General features: G+C 44.3%; 1 non-coding gene across 1 annotated transcript; it reads left to right on the top strand.

Moving 5' to 3' along the window:
* Nucleotides 1-1,898: 1,898 nt before the first annotated feature.
* Nucleotides 1,899-5,668, top strand: LOC100346703 (uncharacterized). Its single transcript, XR_016230927.1, has 3 exons — nucleotides 1,899-2,089; nucleotides 2,538-2,600; nucleotides 5,506-5,668. It is a non-coding gene; the product is annotated as an uncharacterized LOC100346703 (transcript).
* The last annotated feature ends 5,536 nt before the right edge of the window (nucleotides 5,669-11,204 follow it).

Raw genomic sequence — 11,204 nt, 5'->3', positions numbered from 1 at the left:
TAGAGATCATGTTTACAACAAAGGTTTCTATGAAAAATGTGCACTATGAAATTGTATCTATGCTATGATATTGCTTGGGTCTTTAAAAAATAAATATAAAATCACACAGTAAGTTTAGAGCTGTGCCAAAAATGTTTTTTTATTTTTATTTTTAAGGTTATTCATCCATTTGAAAGTCAAGAGTTACAGAGCAAAAGAGAGATCTTCCACCTACTGGTTTATTTGCCAGATGGCCCAGTACTAGGCCAGGCAGAAACCAGGAGCCAGACACTTAATCCAGGTCTCCCCCAAGGGTAGCAGGGGCCCAGGTACTTGGATCATGCTACGTTGCTTCTTCCTAGGCCATTAGCAGGGATCTGGATGGGAAGTGAAGCAGGGAGGACACTAATCGTCACTGACATGGGATCCCAGCATCTCAACAGGTGGCTTCACCCGCCATGCCAAAATGTTAACAGCGACTCTCTGGGTGGTAGAGTATGGTTGGTTTTAATCTCTTCTGAATCTTTTCTGAATTATATTGTTTTCTAATTAGAAAAGCACCACTCAAAAATTAGGTATCTTACAGGGGCATACGCCAGCTCCAGAGGCCAAACCTAAGCAAGCAGCACCTCTGAAGATGACTCGAGAATCTAGTTTCTGGCTCTTCTCCTTGCCCGAGTCTGAAGACTTGAACAACAGTTCTTTGGAGTGCCCTTTCTCTTGATTTTAAGGTAATCATGATTTGTAGATCTCTTGTCATCTCGTGCAACTTAAGTTAAATGTTTTATGCATAATAGGATTATAAAAGAGATCAAGAAACAAACACATGTACAACTATTAGGTCTACATTTTAGCTGCATCATGTCACTTACAAAATAATTTTTTGGGGGACATTGTGATTCAGTGGGGTCAGCCTCTGCCTGAGATGCTTGCATCTCAGATGGAGTGCAAGTTCAAGTAATGGCTATTCCACTCCCCATCCAGCTCCCTACTAATGTATCCTAGGAGGCAGCAGATGATGACCCAAGTACTTGAATTCCTGCCAGGAATTTTTTCCTAATGACTTATTTATTCAAAAGGCAGAGTTAGAGAGAGGGAGAAGGAGAGACAGAGGGAGACCTTCCCTCTGCTGGTTCATTCCCCAGATGGCCACAACAGCTAGGATTGAGCCAGCATGAAGCTAGGAGCTTCTTCCAGGTCTCCCACAAGGGTGCAGGGGCCCAAGCACTTGGGCCATCCTCCACTGGTTTCCCAGATGCATTAGCTAAGCTGCAGCGCCAGCCCCTACCCATTCTTAACACAAAGAGCAGATTTACCACACAGATTTCCTAAACATTTGCAGGCCGGGCAGTATTTGGAGCAGGGGCTACTATGCTAAGACTAGCCTTCAACCTCCTTGAGAACTGTTCACAGCTGGGGAGGGTGGTGCACAGAGAACAAGGCGATTAGGATATCAATGGGCAAAATCATGGAAAATGTGGGGAAGCCTGGGCCAAGTCTCAAAAAGTGCAGTGCAAAGCAGGAACGGGCCCGCTGGCATCTGACAGAAGGGTCGCGGGACCAGTGGAGGACTGGGCCATCTAACAGTTGTGATCTTGTGGGCTACGTTGGGCCTAAATTCCTATTCCAGACGCTTGCCTTTTACTTAGAGATTTCTAAGTACAGGCACAAACATGACGTGTGCAACGCTACAATATTTACTTACAAAGTGAGGAAAATACACTTGTGTGCTTAATTTAGGGAAAGTGGGTCAGAAAAGGTAAAGACGGACTTTCATCCCCTGCTTGCTCAGGGTCCGCGAGAAGAGAGAAGCGAGCTTCTTACAGAGCTTCTTACAGAAAACGGAAGTATTTACATAGTACTGTCCCCAAGTCCCGGGCAAGGGGAAGTACTTCCTGGGGGAGGGGTCATCTGATTGACAGGTGGGTAGATAACAGTTACGCAGAATGGATGCGGTGTGGCTAACGGCCCCCTGACTTTACCCGGCCTTTGGGCAGTAAAAACTTGAGACTGCGCTTTGTTGGAACCTCGCTGGTTTTTCTGCTCCGGTCCTCCAAATCCTTGAGCTTGTGGCCTTTGGCGTGAGTGGGGCCATGATGCCGCACGGGAGGTAGGAGAGCTGGGCCGCCCCGCCAGCTGCTTTCCAGCTGTAGAGGAATTGGAAGCTTTCCAGGGTCACAGCCTCAGTCCATTCCCCTACTGCCACCTGATAGAATAATTATGCTTTTAGGGAGAAAATTCTCCGCTTCTCTGGGATGGTTAAGTGAGGGCTTGTTCTCTTTGTTTGGAGAGGAGTCGCTCCCTCTTCATGCTTCCTAGTGCTGGGGGATGGGACGGATATGTTTGCTCAGAGGAGTCTTTTTCATATGGTCATTGTTTTGAAGCAATGTTCCCCGGGAAACTGCTTGATATTTTTATGTGTAGCAGGGTCTTAGACATTTAGAAATTGAGTGTATGTGAATTCATATTGAAATGGCTGAAGATTAGTATGGAGAAAGCAAATGTGTTTGTTTCATAAAAAATCATATTTAATTAAAAATACCCACTGTTGTTTTCAGAATAAGGATATAATGAAACGAAGAAAGCATCCAACGACTGCAATTCTTTCAAATGTTTATGTGGTATGAAAAAATTTTTCTATCTAAAATACACAGGTCGTTAACTCACACTAGATTTCAAGTTCTTTATGACCTCCAATGTTATGGGTCATATGAAGAAATTAATATATGCCACTGCCAAGCTTATGCTTGACATAAAAGCTCTTGCATTCATAGTATTCTGAGGGTGTGAGAAGGTAAATTAATATAAAGGATATTTATTAGTATCCAGTGTTTTGGTGAAGCTTGTGAATGGAAAAAAAGCATATATTCATTAGATGATGCAGACACACTTCATTGGAAATACAAAACATTATTTCAGTAAGAGTTCAGACCACAATCCCTAGGAGTCAAGCACACATTCTAAGTATTTAAGTGGATGCTAAACAATGTCTGCCTTACTGGTTCTGAATGCTATCCTGCATGTGATCAATTACAAAGAATAATTGATTAGGTCAAGCATCTTCTATTGCCAAAACCCTTCCTTACACCAAAGGGGTTACATCAAAATTGGATGGAGGCAAAAGAAGTTCACTTGTTATGTGAATTCTGAAAAATTTCCAGGAGTTCCTGCTCAAAATCCATGCAGTGTACTTTTCTAAATTTATGAATGAAAATGTCAGTGTACAGAGAAGTTAAAACTTATTATGTAAAATTACCAAAGTAGTTTTTGAGAAAACTGAGACTGACTCCTTATTCATAGGATGAATTATTTTAATATAGAAATTAAAAGGGGGAGGAGTTAGAAAGAAGCCAATAGATTGTGCTAAGTGTGCTTTTCAAATTCCTTTACATTTTCTACTCTGATGTGATTCAGATCTTATCATTTGTTGATGAATTCAGTTCTCATGACTGCTACTTGTCTAGCTCTGTGTCACATCCATTGTTGTTCATCCTTTGGTATAGGAATTAGTATCATTTAAGAAAATGGTCTCTAGGATGTCAGGACATACATCTATTGGAGGGGTTAAGGTCAGGTTGGGAAATGAGGAAGAGGAGAGGAATAATATGACTATTGCTTCAAGAAGTTATCAGTGAAGAGGCAAGAACGATGGTGATAGCTGGGTAATAGAGAATGGATGAAAATATTTATGGGACATGAAGAAAACATTGAGAAAATTACAGAGACATATTTCTAGATGGAATAGTGTTACTGCAGCAAAAACCTGAAGGCAAGAACATTGCCTAACAGACAGCTTCAAATTACTAATGCCTTCCAAAAACAAACTAATTTTTTTCCAATGGACTTGTAGGTCGGATCTAGCTCGCTGGACTGTACTGTGCTTAGCTGGGCTAGGATGCTCTCTGCTTGACTGGGTTTGGGTTTAGGTTTTATCTGCATGAGTCTCAGGGATCAAAAGCAGTCTTATGTGTGCTTTCTTCAAGGCAGATGATAGAAAGAGAAGTGATCAGGCCAAACCACTGTGGCACATTTGAAGCCTCTGCTTATGTCGGTGCCCCTCAAACAATCCACTGGCCCAAGAAGGCCACATGGTGTACCCCAACTTCAGTGGATCAGAGAAGCATCAGGGAGAGGCATCTACCTCTTTGTAGTGAATTTCAGGATTACCTATGGCAAGGCATAATGATCCGCTGCCCTCATTGGCACCTTCCTAATAGTGATTTGTGTAGTGACTCATAGTCTGGGGTGGATGCTCTTCTGGGCTCCCACAGCTGTGTTTGTTTCCTTCATCACAGCGCTTATTATTGTACCATGCAATTCCATGTTCAGGGAGTCTTCACTGAGAGGGTGACACTTGAATAAGATCCCTAATGAGGAAAGGGAAGGAACCATACAAACATGTGGGGGAAGGATATTCTAGGCAGAGGTCAGAGCAAGTACACAGGCTCTGGAGAAGGAAGGTTGTGCTTAAGGGTTGGCAGGTAGGGGGTGGTAGCACTAGAGTGAGAGGGAGGATGGTAGACGATGAGGTCAGGGTTGTAAAGGGGTTTGATGATCGATCGATTCGTCAGAAGAGTGATGTCATCTAACTTGAAAGGCTAATTCTGGAGCAGGCATGTGGCATACTAGTTAAGATGCCACTTGGGATGCTTACATCCCATATCATAGTACCTAGGTTTGAGTCCCAGCTCTACTGCCAATTCTAGCTGCTTGATAAGGCACACTGTTGGGAGCATCAAGTGACAGCTCCAGTATTTGAGTCACTTCAACCATGTCAGGGGTCTAGATTGAGTTTACGGTTTTCTCCTCTCCTCTCCTCTCCTCTCCTCTCCTCTCCTCTCCTCTCCTCTCCTCTCCTCTCCTCTCCTCTTTCTTCTTTTCTTTTCTCTCTTTAATGTTTATTTATTTGAGAGGCAGAGCTACAGAGGGAGGGAAGGGGGAAGAGGAGAGAGAGAGAGAGAGAGGTCTTCCATCCACTGGTTAACGCCCCAAATGGCTGCAAAGACTGAAGCTGAGCAGATCCAAAGCCAGGAGTCAGGAGCTTCCTCCAGGTCTCCCAAGTGGGTCCAGGGGCTCAAGCACTTGGGCCATCCTCCACTGCTTTCCCAGGCCATAATTAGAGAGTTAGATCAGAAGAAGAGCAGCTGGCACATGAACTGGCGCCCATATGGGATGCTGATGAAGGTCGGTGGAGGCTTAACCTACTACACCGCAGTGCTAGCTCTGAATTCCCAGGTTCTGGCTCAGACTGGCCCAGTCATGGCTGTTGTAGGCATTTAGGGTAGTGGACCAATGGATGGGAGATCTGTCTCTCTGCCCTTCAAATAACATTAAAATAACATTTATTTATATAAAAAAAAGGATCATTCTAGTTGTCATATTGAGAATACACACTAGGGGCTTGAGGGTAGAAACATGGAAACTGGGATCAGCATTATTGGCACTGTGGGTTAAGCCACTTCGTGTGTCACCAGCATCCCATAACTGAGTGCTGATTGAATCTTGTCTGCTCCATTTCCAATGCAGCATCCTACTAATGCACCTGAGAAGGCAGTGGAGGATGGCCCGAGCGCTTCAGCACCACCTATCCATGTGGGAGGGAGGCCCAGATGGAGTTCCTGACTCCTGGTTCAGTCTACACCAGTACCGGGCATTGCAGCCATTTGGAGAGTAAACCAGAGGATGTCAGGTATGTATATATGAATGTATGTATGTATGTATCTATCCATCTCTACCTCCATCACTCTGCCTTTCAAATAAATAAATAAATCTTAAAAAAAGAAACATGGAAACTGGCTTGGAGGCTATTACTATACTCCTGAACAGAGAGAATGATCACTTGAACCCTGGTGGTAAAAACGGAAGTGATGGGGAGCAATCAGTTTCCAGGCATAATGTTGAAGGTAGAGATTGGACGGGTATGAGAGAGAGAGAAAGTCAGTGGTAGCTTTGAACCTTATGAGACAACTGCAACAATAGATTTTTTTTAAGGTACCTGGAAGGCTGCAGGAGAAGCAAGTTTGGAACTAAGTTTTGTTCATGACAGGTTTTGAGATTATTTGACATCTAATTGCAGACACTGAATGGAGACTCAGTGTGAATGAATCTGTTAGTTGCTCACAGTTCTGCTTCCCCTCCGCTCTCATCCTTGGTATAGCTTCTTGGACAGAGTATGCATTTCTGCCTCCCTGGTGCTGGGCATGGCTGTATTCATTGCTTTGGGGAATTAAACGTGGGTAGAAGTGTCTTTGTGCCAATTGGGCTGAGACCATAGATAATATGGCAAAAATACAACAGTCACTTTGAAGACTGTACTTTGCCAGGAGAGGAGCATACCCATGAGGAGCTGCTGGTACCAGAAAGAGAGCTTTGTGGAGCAGATCTGAACTGAACCTGCAGCCTGAGGCAGAGATGCTTTGGCAAACCTGCAGAAAATTCAACAAGAAGCGACTACTTGTTATCATAAGCCAATGTGTTTGTGGATTGTTTATTATATATTTTATTAAAGCAGAAGCATGCCTACTACAGTTAGGCACTTGAGACTGGAGTTTATGAGGTGGGTCAGGCCTCAAAATGTGAACCTGGGGTCATCAGCCCATAGATTGCTAGCTCACTAAAGCAGTGAATGTAGAGAAGAGATTCAGGGACCGAGTCGTGCAGCCCTGCACTGTGTGATTGCCAGTATGGGACTCCATGCCCAGGAAGAGGAGTTGGCTCTAAATGAGAGCAGAGAAGATTTACTATGTGTGACTGGGTGGGTACAAGTGGTGGCAGTAGTTTCTAGAACTATTCTTTCTTTAGAGATACAGGAAAAAGTTATTAGTTGACAGTGAAAATGAGGTTCTGGATTTTTTTTAAAAAAAGATTTATGTTTCTTTGAAAGGTGATGAGAGAGAGAGAGAGAAAGAGAGAGAGAAAGAGATGTTCCTTCTGCCATTTCACCCCCCAAATGGCCACAAGCTCGGTGCTGGGCCTGGCTAAAGGGAGGAGCCAGGAGCATCTTCCTGGTCTTCTTACATGGGTGGCAGGGGCCCAACCACTTGCACCATCCTCTGCTGCCCTCCCAGGCACATCAGCAGGGAACTATATCAGAAGTGGATCAGCCAGGACTTTAACCAGTGCCCATATGGATTGCCTGCAGCAGGTGGTAGCCCAACCTGCTACGCCACAACACCAGCCCCAGGTTCTGGATTTTTGAGGACTGAAGAAAGAAATGAGAGAATACCTTTCAGGAGAATTAGAACATTGAGATGGTGATTACAATTTACAGAAGCAAGACTGTTTTTTCTCTAGTCACATTCAGCTTCATACATGACAGGACAGGTAGAGAGTTGCGTTTAACCATGATTAGGATTTTGGCAAGTTAGAACCATCATATAAGAGGATAAGAGAGTTGAGGTTTTATATAAAAGGGAGACAATGGTCTGTGGATTTTAAACTTAGGAAGGGATAGTAAAACATATATTAGAAGGATGTGGGGAAAAGTAATAGGTCCTGGTTGGGGTTAGGGTATTGCAGGGAAAGAGCTGGAAGGACACAAGGTGGTGGTAGGGGAGCGGGATGCTTGCTCCTTAGCTTAAGGCGGGGTTGCTGTTAAAGGTGGCTGGGTGAGGTGGAAGGTGAGGACACTGAAGATGAGTCAAGAGTATCAGAAAGGTTACCCAAGTGGATATTGGAGACATGAAAGCTGACAGTGAGTAGAGGGCCGGAAGTGACAGTGAGGGTGAGCTTGATTCTTTACCAAGTAAAGGAAAGCACCCCATTGTGTAGATAAGGACAACAAGGAGGAGTAGTGGTGTGACAGTCTGGGGAGCTGAAGGAAAACCATATCCTGATGGGAGAGCCAAGTCAAGTTGGGGACGTTAAGGATACAGGGGATTTTGCTGAATTTACTGTGGGTTCCAGAGAGTACATTGGAAATGTCCCAGGATCTGGGGATGGATCGGAGATGAGTTCCCAAAAAGCCAGCATGCAGCTAGCTGGTACAAAGAGTCTGGGGAGGAAGGCTGTCAGGGTGATGAGCTTTTTGAGGTGCTGAATAAATTAGAAATAAGGAGACACACCCATCCACATCTCAAAGCAGATAGGTGGTAAGAGCTGGCGTAGTGAGCAGCGAGACTGGTGTTTGTTCTGTAGCGTGGAAATTTGGGGACTCTCCTCTTGATGTCAAGGGCAGTTTGGAAGAGAGGCCAAGTGTTTTCATCTGGAGCTTGAAGAGGGCCCAGGGTATGGACTGAGAATGCTGTGGCCTGAGTGGCTGAGGTCATTTTTAACAGTGGGTGTTAGAATCACCTGACACCAGCATAAACTGGGGCTCTTCAATTTCAGGATTTCAGGTTCAGAACCCGGGACTCTTCTTCCCTCATCATAACCATTCTCTCCTGATTATGTCATAAAATCCGTGGCGCAACAGCTGTGTGCGTGACAGTGATGCTAAAGAGAAAGACATGCGTGGAAAGCATGCATGCAAGACACATAGGACTGCTTTCTCTCGTCTGCCAGCATATCCACAGCTTTACTGTGTGGCTGGGGACAGGGTACTGTCTCTGACCTCAAAGAATTTCAGAAAGGATAAGACATGTGCCCAAACTACTTAACATGAGAGGCATAAATTGTTTAATTGTTTACCCTTCCTTCTTCTTCTTCTTTTTTTAAAAGATTTATTTATTTGAAAGAGTTACACAGAGAGAGAAGGAGAGGCAGAGAAAGGTCTTCCATCCACTGGTTCACTCCCCAGTTGGCTGCAACGGCTGCGCTGATCTGAAGCCAGGAGCTTCCTCCAGGTCTCCCGTGTAGGTGCAGGGGCCCAAGGACGTGGGCCATCTTCCACTGCTTTCTCAGGCCACAGCAGAGAGCTGGATTGGAAGTGGAGCAGCCTGGACTTGAACTGGTGTCCATATGGGATGCCTGTGCTGCAGGTGGCAGCTTTACCCAGCCCCTTCCCCTTCCTTCTGCTCTGAGCTTGTTGGTGCCATGAGTCGGCTTCACAGGGGAGGAAGGTGTAAGGTGGTGAGTTGCCTGTCTTTACTTTTAAGGAATTCTGCATGAAGTGTTTCACTAGATCCTGCTGAGTGGTACCCTGGGAGAAGATGGATTTCACATACCTTTGAGAGCAAAGACCCTCTTTTCCCCAAATGGAAGGCTGAAAAAGATCCATGAGGTCATTTTGGCTGCCTCACAGGAAACTTTCCCTTTATTTTTGCTTAGCAATTGGGGGCATAAATATGCTTTTTTTTCCCCTTTAAAGGCACATTTTCAAAGCTACTTCACTTACAATGGTGAATTTTATGACAATTTCAACTTTTTTGCCCATTTTAATTCCTGGTGTTAAAGTGTTACATCTGAGTACTTCGCTTAATTGGCTTCCAGAGAGTGACTGATGAGCAAGACTGCTGTTAATCAGCTCTGAATCTCCATGGCCAATTTTCTTTTACCTTCTACAATAACTGTATGCTTAGGGGCTGTCAGGAAGTCGTATAAATCCCTTTGGGAGTCCCACGTTCTAGAAAAGCTCACACGTGGAAAGATAATAAGCCATGTAGCTCCTTGGCAGCCACGTTCCCCTAGGATGGGATTTGTGAATAATGGTGCTTGGCTACGTTGAAAGACACTGCCTACTGTGCTGCGAAGTGAAATACCTTTCCGTTCACCAAGAGCATCCTTTACTTTGGGGTCTCGAGATAAGGGTTGCGAATAGCTCATTCATTCCTTCGCCTTGCCTAAGGAAAACCACATCTGCTTTTTATTTACTCCAAACATCAGATGGAGACAAAATGATCACCGGAAAGAGAACAGCAAGCTGTATGCTGGATGTATGCATAGTGCTTTTTGTGCTGTTTCATTTGTCCTTGAAGATTTGTTTACTTGAAAGAGTTACAGAGAGGGAGAGGGAGAAAGGGAGAAAGAGAGAAAGAGAAAGAAATAGAGAAAGAAGATAGATAGGAAGAAAAAAAGAAAGAAAGAAAGAAAGAAAGAAAGAAAGAAAGAAAGAAAGAAAGAAAGAAAGAAAGAAAGAAAGAAAGAAAGAAAGAAAGATAGATCTGTTTGTTCACTTCCCAGATGGCCACAGTGGCCAGGACTGGGCTGGGCTGGAGCCAGGAGCCAGGAGCCAGGAGCCATGAGCTTCTTCTAGTTCTCCCACATGCGTCCAGGACACAAGCATGTGGGCCATTTCTCTTGCTTTCCCAGGCCATTAGCTGGGATCTGAATCAGAAATGGAGTAGTCAAGACCCGAACCATCACTCATATGGGATTCTAGCATTGCAAGCAATGGCTTTACCTGCTATGCCACAATGCTGGCCCATGATTTCATTTTTCAGGTGAAGGTGCTAGTATGTAGCGTTATTTCTATTATGAAACCAGCAGTAAAATGATGTCTTAGTTTTATTTGACGTACTTCAGGTTCACACCTCTCAATCATCAAATTATCACTGAGAACTCACATATATTTAGAATTTTGTGGCAAATAAAAATGCACCTTAAGTTGTTTATCTCTATGTGCTTGACTAAGGGAATGAAATTTAACACTACCAAATCTATATGATTTTCCAATTTAGTACAGCAGTATGTAATGTGATTTCAGACTTACCTATTTAAACAAGATGTGAGGCTTCAAGTTCTTGGAAACATTATCCAGTCTTATCTAAAGTTATGCAGATATTTTTGGGCAGTTTAAAATAAAATGATATCAAAATTCTTTGCCTTTTTTTTCTTTTAAATTGATTCTCATCCATCGTTGAAAATTTACCACTGGATCATTTCAAATTGTCAGGATGACCATATTAAGAAATGTTATTGGCCAGCGCCGTGGCTCACTAGGCTAATCCTCCGCCTTGCGGTGCTGGCACCCCGGGTTCTAGTCCCGGTCGGGGCGCCGGATTCTGTCCCGGTTGCCCCTCTTCCAGGCCAGCCCTCTGCTGTGGCCAGGGAGTGCAGTGGAGGATGGCCCAAGTGCTTGGGCCCTGCACCCCATGGGAGACCAGGAAAAGCACCTGGCTCCTGCCATCGGATCAGCGCGGTGCGCCGGCCGCGGCGGCCATTGGAAGGTGAACCAGAGGCAAAGGAAGACCTTTCTCTCCGTCTCTCTCTCTCACTGTCCACTCTGCCTGTCAAAAAAAAAAAAAAAAAAAAAAAAAAAGAAATGCTATTAAATAAAGAGAAGTGTTTATATTGTTTCCTGATGCTGCTGGTATAAAATGACTGCAAACCCAGTGGCTTATAATGCC

The sequence above is a fragment of the Oryctolagus cuniculus genome, chromosome 3, assembly GCF_051225735.1.
Source record: "Oryctolagus cuniculus isolate XC-2025 breed Fujian yellow rabbit chromosome 3, ASM5122573v1, whole genome shotgun sequence".
Classification (NCBI taxonomy): domain Eukaryota; kingdom Metazoa; phylum Chordata; class Mammalia; order Lagomorpha; family Leporidae; genus Oryctolagus; species Oryctolagus cuniculus.
Note: the sequence above shows the minus strand (reverse complement) of the source record. Positions and strands in the feature narration are given on the sequence as shown.